The sequence below is a fragment of the Erithacus rubecula genome (assembly GCF_903797595.1).
Source record: "Erithacus rubecula genome assembly, contig: SUPER_Z_unloc_4, whole genome shotgun sequence".
Lineage (NCBI taxonomy): Eukaryota > Metazoa > Chordata > Aves > Passeriformes > Muscicapidae > Erithacus > Erithacus rubecula.
The window spans coordinates 1,029,151-1,041,596 of record NW_027635670.1 but is presented as its reverse complement, the minus strand read 5'-3'; positions in this window follow the sequence as shown (position 1 = coordinate 1,041,596).

Here is a 12,446-nt window from a genome sequence, read left to right as displayed (position 1 = left end):
TGTGGCTTTCCTTAAAATTCTACGTAGGCCTTTTCCCAGTCTCTGAATTTGTCAGTCTCTCTTCATTAGACATGATACTACCTCTAAGGAGGTAGTGTAAAATTTAAACATAATATGACTGTTCATGAATTAATGATAAATAATGATAATTGAAAATAGGTTAACCACATATGCTTCCATCAATTGGCCTGACATTGTGACTGGAGTGGTACAGGGCAGGTTTCTCTGGCAGCATTGATGCATTTTACAAAGCTGGGACACAGCAGTAATCTGCTGAGCTGCAATTACCACAATACCAGATGGATCCCTGAAAATAGGAGTCCTGCACTAATCTGTCTAGATTATTGAATTCAGTGGCCAGTTGCCAATATACCAGGGAATGCCTGTAGAACTGAATTAAAATAGATGATGAGGTTTTATTTTCAGTTACATCTATAAATATTTTGTATCCTGTTTTACCACTTCCATGGGAAATGCATCTAAAAAGTTACCCTTTGATTTATATTGCTTTTTAAAGGTGTTTTGATTTTCAGCTACCTGTGCCATCGTAATATTTCAAAATGTATTGACAGTACCATTCTGTAAAATTTTGCTAAATTTCCCAGTTTAATTAGGAAAATTATGAAATTTTTAAAAAACTAAATAAAATATAAAATAAATAAATCCCAACAAATTTCCCTATCAATACAAATAAGCTATGCATGTAAGCATATTCAAAACCTTTTGTATCATTTTCTTCTTCAATGATTAAGACAAGTATGTTTGCAGGCACTTGTATTTGCATTTAGATGCTTTTCCAGAATGCAATGGTAAAAGGTACATTTAGGGAGGAAGAGACAGAAAAGGTGGGTAGGGCAGTGGAGAGACTCATGCTGGTTGCTGTGCTTCATTCATGCCCTACCAATGAAGAAGTACTAAAGCTAGGGGTCTGAGATTGCTATTGTATAATGATAAAGCTGATAAATGCAAACAAGTACTTAGTGTAACAAAGAGTCAGTTTTAGAAGAATGTTACTGGCTGACTGTTGACAGGCACTCCATGTCTGTACATTTATAAATGCTGAAGAACTGGGAAAGAAGCATGAGTTTTTGGGTTTAGTTTACTGTTAGTGAAAGTGTTTTATTTGTTATTAAGATGAGTTTTGTTATACATACAATGAGTGGTAGAATGGCATCTACACTCCTACCTGAATGAAAGTGCAGGTACAACAATATCCCATGTGCACCTGTCCTTTGAGCCCCCTCTCAGTGGTGTGTTCATGTTTCTCAGTCATGTTCTGTGACTTTGTACAGATCCAAGGGTGACTGCTGTGGTATAAATACACTTGTGTCTATCTGTGTGTGCTCCTTTGACTCCATGGTCCACAGCTGATTTGTGCAGAACCCCTGATAACTCGTCCAGACATCACATGGCAAATGCCTGGTCCAGGCAGCAAAGCAAGTAGATCATCAATGCAAGAAACCACAGTGAGAGGATTATAGGTATTTAAGGAAATCCAGAAGCAAAGCTAGAGGAATTTTGCCATGATATATTCTAGAACTCAAAGTAAAATTAATCCCTGAAGAATTAAGTTAATAATGAAGTACACTGGTTTCTTAATCAACATCCCCTACTCAGACAAGGCAAATTCACTGCAGTCTCCAAGCCAGGAGAAAAACAGCAGCAGTTTTATCCTTTCTAGTAACCTAGTCCCTGCTGCTGCTGACCTCAAAACTGTTTAGCTCTCTCTGCACCAATCTCACAAAAGAAGTTGTTTCCCCTCTCCTCTTCCCTCCTCTCATATTTAGCATAGTGGTTACCAATAGAGGGGTCTAGGTCTTAAAGCTAAGAGCTGTGTTACAAAACATGTACACAGGCCAAAGAAATTATACAGAAACTACCACAGAAATGCCTATCAAGCAAAATACGTAAATCAGGACATAAAAAGAATTTTTTAAAATTCACTTTCCTCTGTTGTACATAATCTGTGCTTAATAACAGGGATCTGCTTTCCTTGAGTCATGAACTCACAGAGGTGCAATAAAAAAAATTTAATTTGTATATTTATGGTACAAATGGTCATGAAAACAAGCTCTCTGTGTTTGTACTATTTTTCTGTAGTCTGCAAGATGATTTAAAGTCTAGAGTGCCCAATTTTCAAATTTTCTTTAGATACCTGGAAATGAAAACAAAACAAACCACTGCAGTTTAAAAGTTCCAGCACATTTGATTAAAAAATTATTTATAATTATAAATAATTATAAAATTACAAATTATATATAATTATAAAATTATATTTATAAAAACATATTTTACAGGAAAAAAAGTAAAAACTGCAAATTTTGAAATGTTGAAACCATTGTCATCTCTTTTACAGCAACTTTATAGTAACCTTTATTTTAATCAACCCTGTCCAAATGTTGGGGCAGGGAGGGGGGTTGTTTGGCTTTTTGGGGTTTAGTGGGTTTGTTTGTTGGTTTGGGGTTTTTTGCGTGTTTTTTTCCCATTGAATTAAGAGGAATTCATTAGGAAATTAAAAATTCTGATTCTGAAATGCAGTTGTTTACTGGCACACAAAGGTGTTTACTTGCAAAAGAATTGTAAATACTATACATTACAAACATTCTTGATTTGCTTAAACTGTCTACTTTCACGCTGACTACTGACTAATTTTTTAGGCTGCTATGATTACAATTAATTGGTTGATCCAGTTCAAAACAGATGATGCACTCATTTCACGTACCAAGAAACAAAGTTTAAATATGGCTGAAGGTCTGCTCTGTCCCTTGTTAATTTTCTGGTCCTTGGACTGGTGGAACAAGTGACTCTTTTCTTCATGGCACCTGCAACCTACAATAGGAAACCCAGTTGCATATATATGGCACTCACAGTCAATGCTTAGGACTGCACTGCTGGTGGAGAAAAGCAGAATGCAGCTAGTGTGATCTATTTACAGCTGTCACAGCTTAACAGAAGGGCAGCTGCATCCAGCTTTAGAGTTTCAATAGCCTTTAGAGGATGTTATAGGGAGTACTAAAGTGATTTGGTCTAAAAGTTACATGTGCCTGACCCTCTGTGATGAGCCTGACCTTGGACAAAAAGCTTGTGAGACAGGTCAGTATAAATGCTTTCAATCCGGAGCACCAAACAGAAACATGGGAACAGTCCAGGTTCAAAAAGCAATCCTAAATGACAAACTTAGGCTACTGTTACAGTCTCAAATAGCCTGTTACCACCTTGGTTAGGCCTAATAATTTTCAAGTAGGTGAAAAACCTTTTTGACCCTGGAAAATTTTTAATGCCTGTCTTGGATTGAGATAATTTAAAGAGGTGGGCAGTTTGAAATGGGTAACCTCCTTCTTGATTCCAGTCCATCTCTTCCCACCAATGATGAATGAGATATGAGTAGATACAAGTGAAAAAACAACAGCTTAGTAACAGAATGCCAACAGGCAAGGGAAGGAAAGGAAATTACACAAACTCACGATCTGCCACACAGATACCCGAAATGCTGGAAACGTCCCTCCTGAGACTGTGCCCTGGGATGGCCTTGGGCTTTAGGACAGAGGGACGAGATGGCAGCAGATCCCTCCCGGGAAAGCAGGAAAGGAGCTCCTGGAGCAGGTCTGGCAGCAGATGGAGAGCACTGGGTGGCTCAGCCGGGGCTGGGCCCTTCCCACAGAGGCGCAGCGGGGCCAGCCTGCAGCTGGAGGAGCCCTGGCCAGGGCTGGCACTCGCTGGGCTTTGCCACTCACTCAGTGCTGCTGGCCTGGCCCAACACTCACACGCTGCTGGTGGCCTGGCCCAGACATTCTCTCAGTGTTTGCACTCATTTGTTGCTGGTGGCCCTGCCCAGACACTCGCTCGGTGTTTTCCACTCGGTGTTGGTGGCCCTGGCTGGTCACTGCTGGGGCCACCACGCTGCTGTTGGTCAGTGCCTCAACTGTGGATGGGCACCTGTGGAACCCTCCCCAAGGCAGCCCAAAACCCCCGCTGCAGCCTCTCCCAGATGAGGGAAAAAGCCCAAAACCTGAAAAGGGAAGAAAAGCACCTTTGCCTGAGCAAAGACCAAACAGCACGCGAAGCAAACGGCACGTGGCAAAGCAGCTCCCCATGAGACACAATTTTAAAAATACCCGTGATAGCATCCCGAGGCACACACACAAGGTATTTGGCTGTACAGACTTACAGACACAGTAACAATTTTTGGGCACAGATAGATATGGAATACAGTAATATTATGGATCACAAGACAATGCCTCATAAAGCTAAAAAACCCAAAAAACAAAAAACAAACAAAACTGCTAGCATAAGGCTGTTGGTGTTTAGCATGGACTTATCTTCTGGAACACATGGACTTAATGATGTTTTAACCAAAATTAAAATTGTGTTTTTTCTTTGTATGTGACTTTTTTCAAGTATTAGCATTCTTCAACAGAACTAAAGTTACCATATTCTGTTAAGTACTTCACAAGAATATATTTCCACAGTATGGTTTGTAGTATTCATACATCAAAATAAGCAGATCCAAGAAACAATTAAAAGATCAGCAGAGCTACACAGTATCAAGTTATCTTAATAATATGTCTAAGCATGTACTCACACACAGTAGTTATCCATTGATGTTCCATAACAGATTGCATCCCCAAAATGACTGTCAATCATCATTTAACACAGGAATGTCCTTAGAGTTCCCCTGCAGACGCCTTGCCAGCTCTTCGGCTCCCATTAGTCTCCAAAGCCTGTACTTTAAAACATCTCACAACTTTAAAAATGAAGCCATTCAGCACATTGTTTGCTGTGGGATGTAGAAAGCATAGTTGCTTTCATTTTTCTGGAAATATTAATGAAAGCACGAGAACATGCTCAAATCCAGAAAATACAGGAAAGTGACACCACACACACTGTAACACTGCTAAGGGCTGATGCTGAGGCCAATGACACAGGTGGGCAGGAGCTGACAAGAGCCAGGAGTGGCTGTTGATATGTCTTTAGCTTTCTGATTTCACATACCTTTCCAAATTGGCTTCTAATTCCACTGACAGTTTTAGAGCACATCCTGAAGCAATTTGAAGCCATTTCCAAAGCAGGGGCTGTGTTTTCTAGCTTGTTTTGGACTCATGGGAAATTTTCCTTACATTCTCTTTCCACTCATTGAATCCCCAGCCTTTACTCAGGAATTCCCACTCCTTCCAGGGTGTCATCCTTCAGAAAGTGCAGAAGAGTTAAAAGGCTAACTTGTGTTGCACACGTACATTCTAGACACAACAGCTGCATAATTTTTTAATGGAGCTGTATATTTTAGCACTGAATAAATATGACTACTTCTATAACTCATTCAAGCAAGTGTCAATGAATAGGGACCATGGTTCAAATTAATCTTCATTTAATTTTGCCCCTCTTCCCAAGAATCTTAGTTCTATGGTCTTTTAGAGCCAGAAACAGCAAATTAACAAAAATATGATAGCGAGTATGATTGCTTATGAAATGTATCTCGTGAAATTTTATTTTTCTTTTCAGAAGAACAATAATTAAAAAATGACCTAACGAAGATAAGAATTGCTGAAAGGGATCTCCGCAATTTTTCAATTTTCCTGCATCCTTGAAGGAAAGCTTGAGACAAATGGATGCCACAAAACCCATAGAAAATAGATATCTAACATTCCTACTGGCATTGTAAGAAATGCATGTTGCTTTGTCTGGCTGTGTTCTGAAGATGGAATACTCTTCCGTCTCTCTACTCCCTATAAAGATGTTCAAGTATTTTTTGAGGCAATCTGTCTTTTTTTTTTTTTTTTTTTTTTTTTTTTTTTTTTATAATTTTGCATTGGATTGGAAAGAAAATTTTAAAAGTTAATTCTGATATCAAACTTTTCTTATCATCTCAAATTATTATTTTCTCTGAGAGGCAAACTGCTTTTTCTAATCCAATGCCATCATAAAAGTCTCCACTCTTCAGTGCAATGTCTCTGGAGGTGCAGCAGCCAACTCTGTTTCTAAAGCTGAAATTCACAGTTCGGTTGCCACTTTTCTGAGGTCACTGACATCAACAGAATTGCATTCGTGTAACTTTGCTGCTCCTAAAAAAGCACTAGACTCCACATTCTAGTCTGTGGTGGGTTTTAGTTCATCTGGTTATTACTGTTCTGAAGGATGCTTAGGGGAACACTGTTCTGTGCTGTCTGAGTTGTGTCTGGACTGCTGCTTTCACAGGGATAAAGGTGAGAAGAATTCTTGCAAGCAAACAAAATACCAGGATGGGCAGAAGCTGTAGCAAAATAAAACAGGCAGTAACAGGTAAGCTTGTCATAACTACGTTTTTTTCAGTCACAGCTACGGAAATATTTGCAAACCAGGGGAGCATCAGGTTCCAATGTGACAATGAGAGGCAGTGGGGGCTGGGGGGAAACTGCAGTTTCTTTCAGGTGCCTATGAAAAAAAGCCCCTGTTCCCATCTCTTTAGAGCCAAGGCTGTTCTTTCTTTTTCCAGCTTGTAATTACAGTGACATAAAATAAGCAAAGGCAGTGGTAGTTAGTCAGCACCCAAAAATCTATTGTAACAGGCTGAACATCTTTTATCTTCATTCTTGACATAGGTAAAATGTTAGAATTCAGTATAAAATGACAAGACAATAAAAAAATCCCAGCAACAAAGAATTACTATGTTATTCTTGTGTATTAAATTGTAGTCCTGGCTGCAGTAAGAGATGGTCTAATCAGCAAGGGAATAAAATGGTCTGAGGTCAGCCTCAGTGAATGACAACTTGTCAGAAAAGACATTTCAGCATCTTCCTACCATGTCCTGCGGTTGATTGTAATAGCTGTTGATTGTAATGGTAGTTTGAGCCATTTCATATTATGGGAATTGTCAAAATCTATGATACAGTCTGTATGACTCTTAGGTTTACAAAAATAATCATTAAGAGTTGCAGCTAATACAATCCACAGCCTTCCTAAATACTAGATGGAAGCCCTCTCTTACCATATTTTCCCCCTAATTTCTGCATTTATCTGTCTTTTGCTACGCTATTATAGTGATTATTTGATTTGCACCCTTTCATTCTGAGGACCATTGTGTGGGTAGCTGGTTTGCTCGTGTAGGAGCCTGTCATAACCTAGGAGAAGAGTCTCCTGCTGTTATGTAAATAACATTTAACAAAGCCTATGCTAGAATGACACTTTTGACCTCCAGATGACACATCATTACAGAAGGAGCATTTAGAAATTGTTGCTATTTTTATGATCGCTTCCAGGATACTGGGGTTTTTTTGCTGAAATTTTACATTATTTTGTAGCTGAGACAAAATACTAAAGAGCAATCTAAAAAAAGATTGTTCTTCACCTTCCTCATATCCTGTTTTTATCACTGTTTTCTTCTTTTTCTTTCCCTGCTAGAACAACATATAAAACTATTCTTTACCTTCAATTGTCCCTAGCACACAATATTTGATACTAATGGTGCCAGCATTTTTAAGTTTGTACTCCTGAGCATGATGGTGCAACCAGCCTGAGAGTTTACAATGTCATTGAGACACTATTTACTACAGCAGATTTTTCACTTTTTTTTTTTTTTAATCGATAAAGTTTAAAAATAATCTAGTTTTTAAAGAATATAAGTTGTTGGTCTGCTCCTGAATGCATCTTTCTACCTATTGAATACCTACAGCTGTGGCATCCAAATGTATGTTTGACTTTTGACTATCACTTTATTTAAAACAGTTGGTCTTTTAAAAATTAAAATATACACCATGATGAAGAGAAATAAAGTGAAACTGAAGACAGTTCAGCTATAAAGGGTTAATCTGCTAGATATGTTAGGGAAAAAAAAGCAAACCAATGAAAACACTTTGGCATCAAATATGTACAACATTAATCATGTTTTTTACCAGGTCTTGCTAGAACTCATAAATAAATTTGGTGCTTGTTTCTGTTCTAGTTGCTTCTGCTTTCATTTAAACAGTCTGCAACTGTGGAGGGTTGGGATGGTCATAACATTTCTATAATCAATCAGAAATTTGCAGCTATTAGAAAAAAAGCTGTCTGCAAAATTAGAAAACATGTTTTCAGTATAACTCTTCAAGACTGAGTCTAGCTTTATTAGGGGTCTATTCAAATTGAGCTGGTTTTTTGTATTTTAAAATCCTTTTCATAATTCCCCACTTCTTTTATTCCCGCTCTCCTCTTGTGTCCATCACTCTGTTTTTCTTCACAGAAAATGTAGATTTGTGGGGGAAGCAGAAACATAACCAAAATCCAACACTTTCAGTTTTATTTTTTATGATGTTTAACTTAGGATTTATTTTCTGAAGTTATAATTGATTAAAGGAACATAATAAAGCATTGTGCTTTTCTACTGAATTCTTATTGGGAAGGAAAGTGACAGAGAGTAGAAATTACAAAAAATGCAAATCTCATAATTTAAAAAAACTTGTTTTTCTAAAGAAACATTTTAGCATCTTATGTGAAAACGAGGTTTAAAAATAAAGGTTTTTTGTGAACCCTTAGTATGTATGCTAACAGAGAGATTTCCAACTATGGTTGGTATTAAAGAGGAGACAGAAGCTTTATCATGCAATAATAGTAAAGGTAATTTTCATTTCATCCTGAAGTATAGTCATTAGTGTTTCCCTATTGGATTGTTTTCCACAAAAAAAAAAAAAAAAAGAGTACATATGCAGAATTCTTACTAAAATATAATAGTAATTGTAATAACAGTAATGACAATTCCAGACTTGCACTTACAGTAAAGTCAATTAACAAAACTAGTGGCATAACAAAGAATGGTAAAAGTAAGTATCTCAGCAGGAGAATATTTTTCTTGACATTTAAAGTTCGAGTCCATTGTATTAAAGGGCAGCTGTGAACGCAGGAAAGAGGTATTTATGATGGAGGGATCTGACTGTTGTGACAGCTAGATATTTTAATTGCAAACTATGGCTTGGTCTTCTTAATTTTACAGTTTGAAGCAATAAATTGCATCAGCCTTATTTACAGCCTTTTCCCCACCACAAGTTTTTCACAAGCCAGACTCCTTTGTAGAGATCCTGTGAGGTCTGTCTCAGTTTTTCTACATTTGCTCATCTTTATATATTTACACTGTGATTAAGAGCCAGAGATCATCCTAGCAGTGTTCTTGGTCATGTGTTTATATTTTTGCATATGTAGTTAAAATGTAATTTTAAGAATCCAGCTAGTTTCTGTTTAAATAGTAAGAAGCAATCAACACCTTCCCTCCCAAAAAACTCACCCACCTGAAAAATAAATCCTAAAATGCAAATGAACTCCTTTTTCTCTTTTTCTCATCCTCATCTTCTTTCTCTCCCACCTCTCAGTGAAGATGGATAACTACAAACCTGTACTCTGCATGCTGTGACTTATGTTGTACAACTGCAGCATGTAATCAAAGCTGACAGGTGAACCTCCAAGCAAAATTATTTTCTGTTCGTGAATACAAAAAATTGGAAAAACATAGGCAAAAACATGCAGTTAACACAGACCACAGATCCTAGAGAAACACTGTGTTATGCTTTCTCACTACTAAAAAAGCACTTACTCTAAGAGAATCATAAAGGGAAGAATCCCAAATAATATTTTCCAGAGATTTTTTCTTTCTGAAACTATCTGAAAGAAAGAGGAAGTTATTTTATTTTTTTCCCTCTGTCTCTGTGTCCTCTTCTACCTTTCCCTATTTTTTTTACTGTGTGACAGTATGTATTTTGATCTGATTTGAAAGTAGTCAAGGGCAAGAACAGAAGGGAAAAGAACTTTTGATTTTAGATCTACACCAAAGCTCAGTGACTAGGCAGGAAGAAAACCAAGGAGCCTAAGAGAAAATCAGAGAAAGAGAAAATTGGCCACAGCCAACTTGTAAAACCCCACACAGATTTCTAAAACATGAAGAAAAACTGAAATAGAATTTGATTTCACTGTGCTTCCTCCTGCTGCTCTCACTGTTGAATTCAGTGTTACTAAGAAAACCCAAATTGCAATGCTGTTCTACCCTTCAATGGAAAAGAAAAAGGCAGTGAAGAAGGGGAAGGCAAAGGCAAAGGGAAAGGGGGAAAAAGTGACTGTCAGTCTTTGTATAAGAGTTTTTCATCAGGCAACATTAGCAAATCATTTTTGCTTTCTGTATAGCAGACAGGGAAAAATTTCTTAAATGCTTTTGTTCAGGTCACCTTACTCAAGTATATAAACTTTTAAGAAACATCTATGTAAATCTCCTTGTGGCTTACAATGGTTTAAGCAGGGCTATTGGAGGACCTTCTCTTAAAAGAGATGTTATTTTCCTCTGGCCCATGAAATGTACATCAGGAACTTGCTCATGTTTCAACACAAATTAGATTACGAATTCCAACTTTAAAATTCTGGGAAAAACTTTACAACATCTTGAATGCTAACCAAAGTAGAGAGTAAAATTTTTTTTTCACTCTGACATATTCTTGCAATGTCTTTTGAACTTCATTGACACCTATAGAAAAACAGTGATTTTTTTTTCATCAGGAAGACACTTTTGCCTGTGTACATGAGGGCATTATTTTATTGTTACTGAGGTGTCTCTTATTAATTAATTAATTAATTTTATTAATAATAATTATTATTAATTTATTCTGAGGAGAAGAAAACACATTTCATCAATAAAACACAGAAAACCAAAGACTGTTGGTCTAGATTTGCAAACATACAAAACTTATGAAAAGCTTTATGTATCACAATGCTGCATGCATTCATGCTTGCACATGAGAATGTATTTTGGTGGGTTTTAATTTCCATCTGCTGAAGAAATCAGAGGATAGCAATATAGAATATGAGAGTTCAGTAAATAATTCAAGCCAAGACCATAAAGCATAATTCCCATCCACTTCTCCACTCTGTGACAAAATTTAATATAACATTTATTGCTCGTTCCTGCTGTTAGAGTTGATAAGTGACCTGATAACATTGTTCATTCTACAAAAACGGTAATAGAACAATTTCTTTTTTTGTTTATTTTTGATTTTTTTTTTGTTGTTTTTGTTTTTTGTCGGGGTTTTTTGTTGTTGTTTTTGTTTTTTGTTTTGTCTTGGGTTTTTGTTTTTTTGGTTTCCCCCAAGATTCACTTAGAAGGCTTGAAAAGAGCTACTTCAAACATCTGGGCAAGGATTCTGTCTCTTAGTTTGACTTAGGTGCATTGTCTTTGAGGAGATATCCTTTTTATACTCTCACATTATGAAGACAAGAGAGAGTTTTTTCCTCAATTCTTCCGTTTCACTGAATATTGTACAATCACAGCATGAGTTCTTAATATTTCTCTGCTTTACAGTTTGAAAATTCCACTAAGAATAAGCACAGATTTTTCCTCTTTTAATTATTTTTTTTTTTTTTGCAAATTTAATTATAAAATATTGTAGATTTACAATAATTTGGGGAAGACGTAGTAACAACTTGGGACATGTCATTCTTAAAGAGAAAAGACATATGTAAGACTAAATTAAATCCTGTGTTATGCTGGCAGTCAGTAGTGGGATTCCCTAGGGAGAACTAGGAATGGAGCTTTTATTCAGGCCTGAGAATAGTGAATGTAAACATTTGGAACCAAAGAATATTTTTGTTTCCAAGGGAGATCGAGAGGAGTGTTCAGTCCAAGCCCTGCTCAATGCAGTTAATACACCTTGCTCATGCCTTTGCCCAGCTAAATTTTGAAGGTCTGTGAGGAAGGTGATTTCACAACCTCTCTGAGCAATGTCTTCCAATACTTCAACCTACTCATGATGAAAAAGTTTTTCCTAGGATTTATCCAACATTTACTAATATAGTTCTCAGCTTTGTGTCCTTCAATCTTCTTCATTAGGCATCTGTGGACAGCCATCAGTTCTCTGTCCTGCCTTTTCTTGTTTTTGGAGGCCAAACAAATCTAGCTCTCTACACTCTTTGCATGTCCTGTGCTTCATCACCCTGAACAGTGTGGTAGGAAGAATCTTGTGTGTGGCTCGTTTGCCTCATTTGCTGCTAGTTGGATTTCCCTCATTTGGAAGTACTGCTGTGGAAACACAGTGAATCAAATCAAAGTACACTGGCTGTGTACATATAGGCAATTTATACAGAGCACTACCTCTACATTTAAAATAGAAGATGAAAGGGACCTTTGTGAAAATGTGAAAGCACACAAATTTCAGTTCATCCTTTTAATTTAATTTACAGGAAGTTTTATTTTTCCAGACAACTACCAAAGATATGCTCTGCTGGTCGAAACATTAGTGAGCCTAAAATGTTAGTTCTGTCACTGGACAGAGATCTTTCTTCTTTTTTCAATCACGACATGATCTTGGAACATAACATTTTCATATGTATTTATCACATTTGTTGAATCTTCAGACAAAAGTTTCTGAATTTAAAATTACTTTTACAGAGAGTTCTGTTTAATGAGATGCTACAAAATATTTGCCATGTAAATACTACTTGTTGGGAATCCTAAAACTGATTAAATA